General features: G+C 34.6%; 1 protein-coding gene across 7 annotated transcripts in view; it reads left to right on the forward strand.

Annotated features, from left to right (window-relative positions):
* The first annotated feature begins 1,974 nt into the window (after nt 1–1,974).
* The window catches only part of zfh2 (Zn finger homeodomain 2), a 69,807-nt gene continuing 58,835 nt past the window's right edge, over nt 1,975–12,946 (forward strand). Inside the window, exons 1-2 of one of the 7 annotated variants that reach the window (XM_073972077.1) lie at nt 2,065–2,226; nt 10,828–11,030. The gene's annotated coding sequence lies outside the window, so the exon portion shown is untranslated. Of the gene's footprint in view, nt 2,702–3,030; nt 3,234–10,619; nt 10,748–10,827; nt 11,031–12,946 lie in introns of those variants that run through there. The other 6 variants (XM_073972076.1, XM_073972075.1, XM_073972080.1 and 3 more) reach the window with 6 other exon arrangements.

A 12,946-nucleotide genomic window follows, 5' to 3' on the forward strand; every position in this document is an offset into this window, starting at 1 on the left:
TGTTATGTTTACGATACTGTTGATAAACATTGTTGTCTTGGTTTTGGTAATCTACCCATATGTTGTCTTTATCAACACTTATTGTTTATATTATACGTAGAAATTATTTGAAAAATATATATGGGAATTTTATTGAAACAACATAAAATTATTCTTTGAAATACAAAAAAAAAATCAACGTAAAAAATGTTTCTCGAAACAATTTTTCTTTTGACAAAACAACATTCACCAAATGTTCGAAAATGATATCCTTTTAAAATTATATCCATTTGCCAAACGTTCGAAAATAATATCGTTTTCGAAGCTGGTAGCAAACATTCGAAAAATATCAGCAACTGGTATGTTGGGTACTTTCGAAATAAAAGAAAATTTATTATTCCATTTTAGTTCAGATTATTTCATGGCTTGTTTAGTACACCAATAAAACATTTAATTCATACACTATCAGATTTTGAATTAAACTACATGGTCTGTTAATTTTATTTTTGGTTAATGTAAATATATCCTAATTCTAATGTTAACAAGCAAGTTTTTGATGTAAACGTGTTTTAGGGGTTGTTCACTAATGGATTATAATCTCTTCTCTGTTCGCTTATTTAAAGGTTATGTGCCATCAGACAGTGAACAAATTCCGAAGGAGTAGCGTATTACTGTAGTTGGGGTGTTTTATAGTTGATTGCATGATGTGTTTTCTAATGGCGGGCAAAAATATTCGCATTCAAAGGTTTCACGATGGCTAACTTTATTCAGATGGATTTCAAGACAACTGTGTAAATTCTATTTAAAAGATAAAATACTTCTAACACATGAAAATTTGCAAAAAGAATTTGCAAAATCATACGATGGGACTATACTAAAACATGGATCAAATATACCTTTTATCGTGAAGATTTTGCTAAAACTTAGACCCCACAACAGGGTTCAAAACAAATGTTGTCCACCAACTGTTTATAATGAAATGTCGAAATTTGTTAACTTTTCGTTTACTATTTCGTTACCTTTCGCACATATATACGTATGTATCTATTGAGATTCTTCACTAAAAATCGTCAACATAGGTCCATGTTTTGGTATATAGCTCTCATATATCGGTACCCCCGATATACGGTATTTTATAGAATTTTAGCTCAAATTTTTAACTGAACTAGCTGAAATTTTACATTCTAAGTGGTCACGAAAGTTTTGCACCAAAAATCGTCAACATAGGTCCATGTTTTGGTATGTGACCTCCATATAACGTACCTTCCGTTTTCCGGTATTTTGAGGATTTAAGCAAAAAATTTTTACCGAATTGGCTGTAGTTTGACATTTAAGGTTCTCAGTGGTCATGAAACTTCTTCACTAAAAATCGGCAACATAGGTCCATGTTTTGGCATAGTTTGACATTTAAGGTTCTCAGTGGTCATGAAACTTCTTCACTAAAAATCGGCAACATACCACCCTATTTTCGAAAATACCGGTAATTTGACATTGGAGGTGCCCTGTTTCCATAAAAAATTGACAATATAGGACCACACGTTGATATAGCCCCCGTATAAATATACAATCTGATTGAACACATTTTTAGATAGTTTAGATAATTTAGGCACTTGGGGTATCCGTGGTCGAAAAATTGTTGCGCCTAGAATTGGAGACAAGAAAGGACATTATTAGCCATTTTAGTTAGGAATATGTTATAAAGTAGTTAATAAAAAGTTCGGCCCTGCCGAATTTAACGATTTTTTACTTTTTTATTTTCATTCTATAAAAATATGCACAAATTAAAATTCAGGGTTCTATTGATTAATAACAAATAATGGAAACACTACAAACAAGAGCAAAACGGTCATTCATGTTCGATGGTGTGTACATTACAGTTATTTGGTTACGGATTATAAACGTTTCTCCGTTCGCGTATTTACAGAATTAAATGTCGTGTAAATGTCAAATGTTAGATGTAACAGCTGATATGTTTTATGTAAACATAGCATTAGAGACATTTTAAAATGGATTATAATCTCTTCTCAATTCACTTTTTTGCAGTTTATATAATGTCAAATATTTAATCGTATTCCAACTCAATAGCATTAAGCCCAAATGTTAGAAATGGTAGTTGAGGAGTTTTGTAGTGGATGATATAAGAGGTGTTTTGTAATGGATTATAATATATTATCAATTCTTATATACAAAGAATTTATGTGGTCAAACATTGAACGGATTTCAAAGAAATGGCGTAAACCCTAAATGGTAGATATTGTAGTTGAAAAAGTTTAAGAAAACTCTGTTTATTTGCATGAAAATTGTGTGAAAGCGACAGCAATATTTTTTGCTAAATGTTACTATGAGGTTTACATCGGGTTTAAGATAGGTTCTGTGTTTAATGAAAGCCATGTTTACACTATCACCCAGTATCATAATAGAACCGCCTATTGTGATAAAGGATGATAAGGAAACCGATATTTAAAAGTGTTTAATTTTTTTTATTAGAGGAAATTGAATTGTGACCAGTATGATGATGTCTGTGCTGTTTATAATCTCTTCTCAGGAATTTTATTTTTATGCAGGAAATTCCTGTATTCTAACATAATGAAAAATTGTTAAAAGTTCTGATAAAATAAAACAAATCAAGCGGTAATGAAGTTAGTAAAAGGCAATAGTTAAAACATTTTCTCACGATATCAAACATTTTTGAACGGATTTTCAAAAAAATTTTCAATGATGGGTATGTGGATAATATAATCAATTATATGGTGAATCGTCAGTTATGTTTGGATTCCACAAATATTGACGACTTAATGGTGTCCCTAGTATAAAGAAATGGGAATTTATAGCATAACATTTGGACAGCATTGTTCTGTAATTATGCACGATACTTTTTTGCAGAAATCGGAATCAAGGCATATTTCTTCTCCAAATTACCGGACACGCATTTTACGGGACCGTTGCAAAATTTTCTCCAAAAATGTAATTAAATGCCTGATGTGACATAAATGGGGTAGATAAAAACAAAAACACTTTTTCTTGTGCGTTGTTTATAATCTCTTCCCAATTGGATTATTAGGGTAGTGTAGGAATTTGCTGTGTGTGTAGTACACAATACAATAGTTAAATGTAAATTTTCACGGTCGCACGATGTCAAACATTGAACGGATTTTCAAAGAAAAGGTGCCAATTCAATTTTATCCAATTGGATAAAATGTGTAAATATATATGACATTAAAAAGCGTTACTTAATTAACAATTGCGCCAAAAAAGTAATTTTGCTTATTGTGTTTAATTATTTAATTAAAAATAATTAAAAACAAAATCAGTAATAGTATCGATCAATTATGGATTAATATTTATCATTGAATACTTAGATTAAAAAAAGATTTCGCTGTAGTGAAACATGTGTAGAGAATCAGATACATAAATTCCACGGAAGTGCTCAATATACAAATTAATTATCTCACGAAAAACGTTTCTCCGACATGAGAATAACCGTTTAAATTTAACCCACGATGAGATGCTGCAAATAAAAGTGCTACATGTAAAAATCACAGAGGCAGACAGAAGTGTGAAAACATACATAACATTTTAAATGTTTGGCTGTAGTACTAGATTTGTTGCGTTTGTTTTTCTAATCTCCTTATGTTATTTTGTCATACTTCGTTCTTGGACTATTGGTCATAACCAAGTGTTTTAAGCTTACCTGCTTTCCTCTTCAGGTTTTGGCAATTTTTATGTAATACTCGTAGTCACTCCGTTAGTATTTACACCTTTCTATCTGTTAAAATTAATTTAATTTTCATATCTCCTGATAATTTCTTTATGAAAACGTTTGGTATCAAAATATATCGGGTTTCTGCCTTACTATTACTTATAAGACATTTTCAGGTGATTGTTTCCAATTGAGTTTTCCAATGAAATTTTGATCTTCGCCGCCGATGTGTAGCGTGAGAGGTGTCCAACATGCTCTGTCAATTCATAAATTTCGACTTTTCTCCTTTCACTACCAGACATACACAGACTCTAATTGGATTTTCAAAAGTCTCTATTAAAGCTTATATTTTTATTTCATTCCATGATTTATTCGGTTTCCTAAATTCTTCTAAAACTTGTCGTCTCCATGTTAGCGCAGGCCTCTGCGGCTGCTTTCTTGCGGATTCCATTCAAGGGCTTGTTTGGCAATATTTCCGTCTTTTTTCCTCAGTGTATGACCAATCCATGGTTATTTCCATGCTTTAATTTCGTTTATCATTCGCTTTTGGTTGCATCTTTCATAAAGGGATTGGTTTGAGATCACATTAGGCCAATATTCTAAAAATTCTTCTTAAGCATATATAGACGAATGTCTAGAGACTATTAACCCATATCGTACCGTGACAATGTTTGTTATTTATTTTTTAAGAAATAATGCTTTTTTAGAGTATTTAGGATCCACTGATGTCAAAAATGTACTAAAAAAATTTTCATTTTCCCGGAAAATGGTGTTCGAACTTCGAACACTGGCGCTTAGCCAATATGTGTAGAAGTAAAAACAAATTGATTTATTTGCTGTTTTATTGATTTATTTTATAATTTTTGAGTGAAAAATTGATTGAAGAGTGGGTCACCCCCCAGAGAACGGTACCGCCCGATTTTCGGGGTTTTTCAGTCATCTCATAGTCATCTTTGGGGCTACTAAACTTTCCTCCAGAAATTTGTCAGGGTTTTTCAGGATTTTAGCCGTACTATCTTACAGAAATGCCCGAAATTTAGTAGTCTTCTATGGGGCTATAAAAACTTTTCTATTTTATAATTTTTAAAATTAATTTAAAAAGTATCCAAAAATACATGTTTAAAAGAAGTATCCCTACCATCGATGGGGAAGGGGAATTTTCAAGGGGAGAATTTTTTTTGCTGACAGATGAGACTTAAATTATATACTAAAACTTGTTTAAAATTTTACCATTTTTATCCATAATTTTTTTTTTTAAAAAAATGGACTTTACTGTTCGAAAAATCGAACACCAAGTACGAAATGGATTAACGGTTCTTGAAGACATGTTCTATGTTTCGCATCCGTACAATAAGACTGATTTGTGTTAAATAGTTGTATTTTTGTACTACGTCTGATTTGTAACGATCTCCATATGTTTTGAGTGATGCGAATGCTTGCTTTGCCTTTCGCATGCGACCATTTATATTATCTTCAGAACCTCAACTTCCTCCAAAGTGATGTTATTCAAGGATATTCGTGTTATGTTCCTAGCATTAATGCGCATGTATTTAGTCTTAGATAAATATATCTGGTGTCAGCTCTCAGCGCATTCTCTTGCACTTGGTTTATTTGATGTTGCATATTTGATTTCTAATGCGACAAAAGGCATATGTCATCTGCGTAGTCTACATCAGTCAGCCTCTCATTTAAAACCCAGATTATGCCACCAAGATCCTGAGTCGCTGCAGCCATCATCGTGACCGTAACAATATTAAAAAGAAGCGGAGATAATACGTATGTATCCTTGTCTTACTCTTGCACTCATTTTAATTCTCTGGCTCGTGTAAAATTCTGCTGTGGGAATCTTCATAGAGAGCTCTAATGAGTCGATTATTTTTGTTGGAACATCCTTGCATACCATTGTGCATTGTGCTTCTTGGAAATCTATGAACGTTAGATAGAATGATGTTCTTAGTTCTATAGACTGCTCTATGATAATTCTTAGAGTATTTATATGATCCGCCCAGGAATAGTTTTGTCGAAAACCTGCTTGTTGCTTGTCATTTATGATACAAGCAATTGTTTTATTTGCCATATTCAAAAGAGTTATTTCCCAGTAGTTTGAGTATTGAGTAAAATTTTGTTTTTTTGCACATTTATTACCAGACCTTCCTTCTGGTCGGATGGCAATTTCCCAGTACTCCAAAAGTTGTTGATGATCGGATGTAAGATCAATGCGCTTGTATATGGGTCTGTTTTTAGCATTTCTGATGTGAAATTGTCAATGCCTGCAGGCAGAATTCGTTATTGAGTGATCGATTTTCTATCTGCAGCATCAGACATTTTTGCTTAAGAGTGATCACCAGTTGAAAATCCCAATAAACGCCACTTTCATGTTTTTTTTTCAAGAAAACTACGAATTTTTTTTTGAAAAATTGTTCATCTGAAGTAGCACTTCTGAATCTACTAACTGAATTCGGTCTAGAAATAAATGTTCTAAATAATATCGAAATCGGTTCAGATTTGGATATAGCTCCCACATATTTTTTCGCCCGATTTTACGTACATATTTGCTACACCAAAATAATGAAATTTGGAATGTTTGATGGACCATATTATATCGAAATCATTTCAAATTTATGTGTATCTCCCGTATATATTTTAAATATTTACAATGGTGTAGGATATCATACGATATCAGACAAACAACTTTTTTTCCTTTTACTCCTCTTGGGAGCATATGGCTTCTACAAAGCAGTGTGATCCTTGGGGATTCCATTCAAGCGCCATCCTGGTTATGCTATTAACAGTTTTTCTTAAGGTGTGGCCAACCACGTCCATTTCCTACAATTTAAAACAAGTAAAACACATTAAGTTCAGCGGGGCCGAACTTTTTATGCCTTCCACCATAAAATGTTCTGAACTAAATGGAATAACATTAAGTTCAGCGGTGCCGAACTTTTTATGCCCTCCACCATAAAATATTCTGAACTTAATGGAATAATTAGTATCCTTTTAGGTGCAAAAAAATTTTCGAGCACAGATACCCCAAATGCCTAAATTAGGTCAGAAAATGTATCTAAAATTTTCTTCAATCTGTACCTTTACATGGGGACTATATGCTGACGATTTTTGGTGGAGAAATTTCGTGACCGCTGAAAACCTCAAGTGTCAAATAACGGCTAGTTCGGTTAAAACTTGTAGCTAAGAGGGCTATACCAAAATATGGACCTATGTTAATTTTTGGTGGAGAAGTTTCGGGACCACTGAGAACCCCGAATGTCAAATTACAACTAGTTCGGTCAAAAAATTTAGATAAAATCCCCAAAATACCTTAACTCAGGATGTGCCGCTATATGGGGGCTATTTCAAAACGTGGACCAAACTTGGTATTCTTTAGTGAAAAATATTTTTGGTGGTTGGGAACATCAAATGTCAAAAGCGGTCAAAAAATGTTGCTAAAACCCTAAAAATAGTTTAAATCGCTAGGTAAAGTTTTATGGGGGACTATACCAAATCGTGGACATATCTCCTTCATTGTTGCTGCAGAAATTTTTTTACCTCTTGAAACTCTAATTCCCACATTGGAGCCAATTAGGGCGGAAAATGTTGCTAAAATCCTCAAAATACCTTAAATCGGGAGATACCGTTATATGGGGGCTATACCAAAGCGTGTATGTACCTATCTTGACAATTTTTAGTGGAGAAATTGGCAATTAGGAATCTCAAATGTCAATTTTCAATTTAGTAAAAAATGTAGTTAAAATCGTCAAAATACCTTAAAGTTGGTAGTGCCGTTATATGGGGATATACCAACGTTTGTTTTGTTATAGTTGAAGATTCAATCATATGATTGCTTAAGTCTGGAGTATTCCCCCATTGGGTTAACTCCATTATTACTTTCTTTACAGAGAATAATGTTTACAAAACGCTCTGACAGCTAGCCAAATTTACTGATCGCTACCAATATCATGATTTCATACCGGCGAAGGAAATTATCAATTGGCTTTTCAGTTTTTGAAATGATGATTTTTCTAGTGAAAACCTGAACTCTTTTAGCATCGAGTATTCTCATGTTAATGAGAATGATGCTCACTTTTCGGTTTTCCAAAAAAAAAAAAAAAAAAAAAAAAACACCAGAACAAAATATTTGCAAGCTGACGGGCCGTATTTCGTATTTGCCAATTGCCTTGTATTCTTTTACTAGCAATGAAAAGCATGAATTCCATTCTGCTTATATGAAGTGAGAGTTTGAGTTTATTAGCATACCTTTCACTGCAGTACGACTTGCTATATACGAAGTGTGTCGTCAAAACCGTTTTAGACAGTTGTAGAAGTACCATATTAAGATATGTGTATTTGATGAACATTTGGAGCTTCGCTTAAAATTATTATCCTCTTCTTCACAGGTATGGGTTGAGGTCTGTTAATTCGAACATTTTGTTGGTTTAGCGATTCGTGCGAATCCAAACCATAGCTTATTTGGTATTTAAAACCTTGTTCTCCATATTGTATATTTTGTACTACATACATCTCTTAGCAAATCAGCGCTAGTAGACACAAAATGACACTTCTTTCGAAAATAAAATGAAATATAACTTACGTACACCTATTCTGATGAGCCAATAAATTCATCAATTGGTCCATTTACATAAAGGGCAAAATAACTTCCACAACACCCTTATGATTTTTCGCTTGGTAGTTGGTGACTGTCAGGTCATGCTAAACCCATATGGCAAGACTTTGCATTTCAAAGGCTGCCAGTGATATAGGTTTATATATGTAGAAAACAAGTAAGAACGGCGCACTGTGGTTCAGTAATCGATTTTCCTGGCCAAAATCCCAAATTTTTGTCATCACTGATTGTTAATTTTTATATGGGATTCGATAGTAAACATATTGAAACTAAGGAAACTAAAAAAAAATCAGGTGCTTTTAAAAACGACAATGTTTTTTTATGTGGTCTTTTAATTTTTTTACATCAAGTCGAGAATATGATGTCAGATTATTTTATTGTTATTTGAGCCCTTTTTATGGCATTTTCCATCACTTTGGCAAAACTTCCGGCGATAGGTCCTCTTGACGGATATTGTCTTTAAGAGCTGAAAGAGTCTTAGGCTTATTGACATAAACCCGCGACTTCAAAAAGCCCCATAAAAAGAAGTCTGGAGCGGTCAAATCAGGCAATCTTGGTGGCCAGTGCAAATCGCCAAAACGGGAGATTATGCGCCAGGGAAATGCATCCTTCAGCATATCGGTTGTGGCACGTGCTGTGTGTGCCGTTGCACCGTCCTGTTGGAACCACATGTTTTCCAATCCCAATTCATCAAGTTGCGGCAAAAAGAACTCGTTGATCATTGCTCTGTAGCGCTCACCACTCACAGTGACTTTGAGCGGGTGTAATGGCTCTTCATGGGTTACATGCGGATTTTCAGTGCCCCAGAAGCGTACATTTTGCTTATTTACGTACCCGCTAAGATGGAAATGCGCCTCATCACTCATGATTATTTTTGATGAAAAACCGACCGATTATTGGTCAAATAAATAGTCACCAATATTCCGCGTTCTGGAGCAGTGTAGCGTAACATTGTTTATTAACGTGTATTTCGCATGTGTTTACTACACAAATGTTAAAACAGAACTGACATTAGGGGCCAATCGCAAAATTTATAGCATTTTCTGAGAGGAGGATTACTTTTGAGCCAACTTGTAGTTGTTTTCTTTTAATTTATATTAATTTATTATTTCTTATTGAAATTATTTTTCCAAAGTGTGTTTCAGAGAACTTTTACTTAGTTGAAATTGCTTGCTACATTAAATTTGTCAATATGATGTAGTCTGACCTGGAAATCAAATCCGGATATCCAGAGTGCAAAGCGAACATTAATACCACTGCAAACCGTGTCATACAAGCCTCAGATAGACTAATGGCTTTTAATTGTTCAAATTTGAAGAGTTCGTAAATAAATGTAAACAATCGGAAGTGTCTGCTCACGCGATTGAAAGTGTCTGCACGCGCCAAGCAGATAAAACATTATTTCCATATTCCTTCCTGGTTGCAGACGATCAAAATTGGGCAAACATATATTTGTTATTGTAAATTTCCAAATTATCATCCTTTTACCGAAAAGAAGTTTACTCTTGGCAGATGAAATTAGAAACTCACTAGTGGTCCCCTAAAACTTTTCTAGTAACATACGAAAATTATGCCTTTTTAAAAAAACTAGTGATTTGTTCGTGGACTAAACAGTATGATGCATCGTTCTTTGTAAACACGTGGTTAGATGTTGAGGGTCATTGACCAATGTGCAGTCGCAACGTATGCTTTAAAAAAATTGACTGCTGGTTTGAACAAACATCTAAACTCTATCTGTTTAGCACTCCACTTCTGATTTGGCTGTCTAGCCTTCAACTACTGGCCATGGTGCAAGAAAGAAGGCGATACAGTAATCCCAACTGATGTCTTCATTTGCTGTCAAAACATATTTTTTAATCAAAAATAAATAACAAGTATTTAATTCTATCAAGAATATATGTGTCTTTATGTCTTTATTTAAGCATCGCGAAAAATATTTTATCATTTTCTTCTCACTTTTGTGGTTTCTTCGCGCAAAAACTTTTGACAGCAAATGAAGACTACGACCTGAATTCGCCTAAATTCGCTTTTTAGATCACCTTCTTAAATTCGTCTTGATCCTAAGGGGGTTGAAACGTAGCATATTGGGTGCATGCATTTCGCTGGCTTTCCTTTTCAATGCAAACAAAGCCTACAACTCCAATAAGAAATCATGAAAAAATATTTTAAGATGTACCTGTTCAAAACAAATTGCTTAAAATTAATTATAATTAAAATGTTGACCTTTTGACACGCAAGTCGTAACCATACGAAAATAAAATTTGCGTAGTCATTCTATAATGGTTTTATAAAGTGAATGCGTATGTTCCTGTTTTGAGTTTCATTTTTTTTAATCTCCACGTAAAAACACTACAAAAAATTAGTTGTGTCCCTTATGCGCAAAAACGTTGCCATTTTTTTACACTTTCCCATAGTGTGCATACATAAATCCTGTGTTGTGCCAATTATAGGTGAGGTTCATGGTGGTGGATGTTTTTTCTTTTTTTTTTTGTAATGGATTATAATCTCTTCTCAATTCTTTTATTTTAAGGTTATATGATGTTAAATATTGAACGAATTTCAAAGCAATAACACAAACGCAAATGATGAGATGTGGTAGTTGAGGTTTTTTGTGGTTGGTTGTATACGAGGTGTTTTGTAATGGGTTAAATTTTATTCTTAATTCGCATATTTTACAAATTAATGTGGTCAAACATTGAACGGATTTCAAAATAATGGCGTAAACCATAAATGGTAGATATGATAGTTGAAAAAAGTTTAATAAAAATCTGTTTATTTGCATGAAAATTGTTTGATATCCTACAGTTACATTTATAAAATAAAATAGGCTATTGTAATAAAGCGTAATTGTGTAAGCGACATTGAAACTGGTAATAGTTATACCTGATTATATAGTGAAACACAAAAACTATAAATAAACAAAACAAAAACAATGTTCCCTCAAATCATTCCCATGTACCAGAAGGCAGCGCAACACCTAGGAGAGTACTTCATGCGTCCGTTATAATTGTATTGACTCTAATTAAACAAAAATAAGGAAAATGTGTTAAAAAATTAATAAATAAATATTATTCATTAAAACATATAGACAGTGGCGGTCAACTAATTAGGGACACTAAATATGTTATGATAAACTATACATAGTCGGACTATCGTGTTGATCATCTTCCACGCAACACATCCGTTCTACAGTTATCGTGAGCACCAGTCAGCTAGAGAGACGGATATTGCTAAATCGACTCCAAGTAGTTTGAAACAGATTTCGCCTAAGCAAGCCTGGGTCTAAACACATTATTTCGCATTTCCATCGTATAAAAGTGTATATACCATTTTTAGTCTAAAGGCTGAGGGTGTAACAATTTCACATCTCACCATACAAAATCAAACTATACAAAACTTTGGTACTAACCGTGCTTTCGAATCATGGCTACCTGCGCAAGCAGATAAGACAGTACTTGGTGTCCCCCACAAAAGTTCAAAATTTTTATCTACAATGGTGCGCGCGATAACTCTCGAAGGAAGTAACCAAATGGTCGAATATTTTCCCCAGACATAGATCAGATATGGATATGAACTGTATCGGTCCACTCCTTCGGGAACCTCTATAGATACAAATTTCCACTGTTGGTCTGAGTTCGGTACACGTATTGAGTGCTGTTTTTTTTTGTTATAAAAGTATAAGTATATAATATGTCTGAAAGTTACTTTTTCAGCCTAATCTGGCTCTGGGTCTATCTCCTGTTCTAGGAATATGGCTGCTTCGATATGTTGTAGCCACAAAGCTACTGGAGTTAGCTGAGTAGGTTTGGCAGGGCAGTTGAAAAGGTGCAGTTTGTCGTGCGGGCCTGTGCCGCATGCTGGACATATCTTTTGCACGTAGTCATCGAATTAAGACGGCTGCACCATCCAGAGCGTAGTTGAGCCAAATCTATTCTGCTTTGTTGTTGTTGCAGCAGCATAGCCGCTGGCAGAAACGCTTTTGGTTTCGGATCCATTCTGTGCAAAGAACCCTCTGCCGTGGATTGATTCTGGTTTGTCGTTGCAGCTGACGTTCCTCAGCTGTGATAGACGGGGGATGTTCCCCGAGGACCACATTCACACGATAGTTGTTTATGGTATATTCGACTGCATCTGTGTGAATGCTATTTAACATATTTGATAGGTTTGTTGATTTCTTGTAACGTTGGACCTCTCTTTAGATCATGAAGATTTCTCCTGACATGACTGGGTGGGGGTACTATCCACCATATGGTGATTAGGATGGCTCTCACAATAGCACTCGGCAAGTACTGCAACGGAAGCGTACCTCTTTGTTGCTGTACCGGAAGAATATTAGCCTCCTCATGTAGATGGTTTACTGAAGACATAAGGAGACACTTTGTAGCAGTTCTCTGAGCGACATTCTGACAGGTTGTATATTTTTCCAGCGCGTTGCACTTATATTCGCGGACCACACTGGCGCCGCATAACTTACCTCAGACCGGCTTGTAGCGTTGTAAGTGGTCAACAAAGTTTCTTTATCTGCATCCCGAGTACTGTCGGTTATGGACTTGAGGTCCTTGTTCCTACATCTCTGCTTGTCGCATAATTTTTGGTGTAGTTTGTGGTCGGAATTCTGCTACCATCGACCATGACATTCAACTCAGTGC

Source organism: Musca autumnalis, unplaced genomic scaffold (genome assembly GCF_047663935.1).
Source record: "Musca autumnalis isolate F117 unplaced genomic scaffold, ASM4766393v1 scaffold_3, whole genome shotgun sequence".
NCBI lineage: Eukaryota > Metazoa > Arthropoda > Insecta > Diptera > Muscidae > Musca > Musca autumnalis.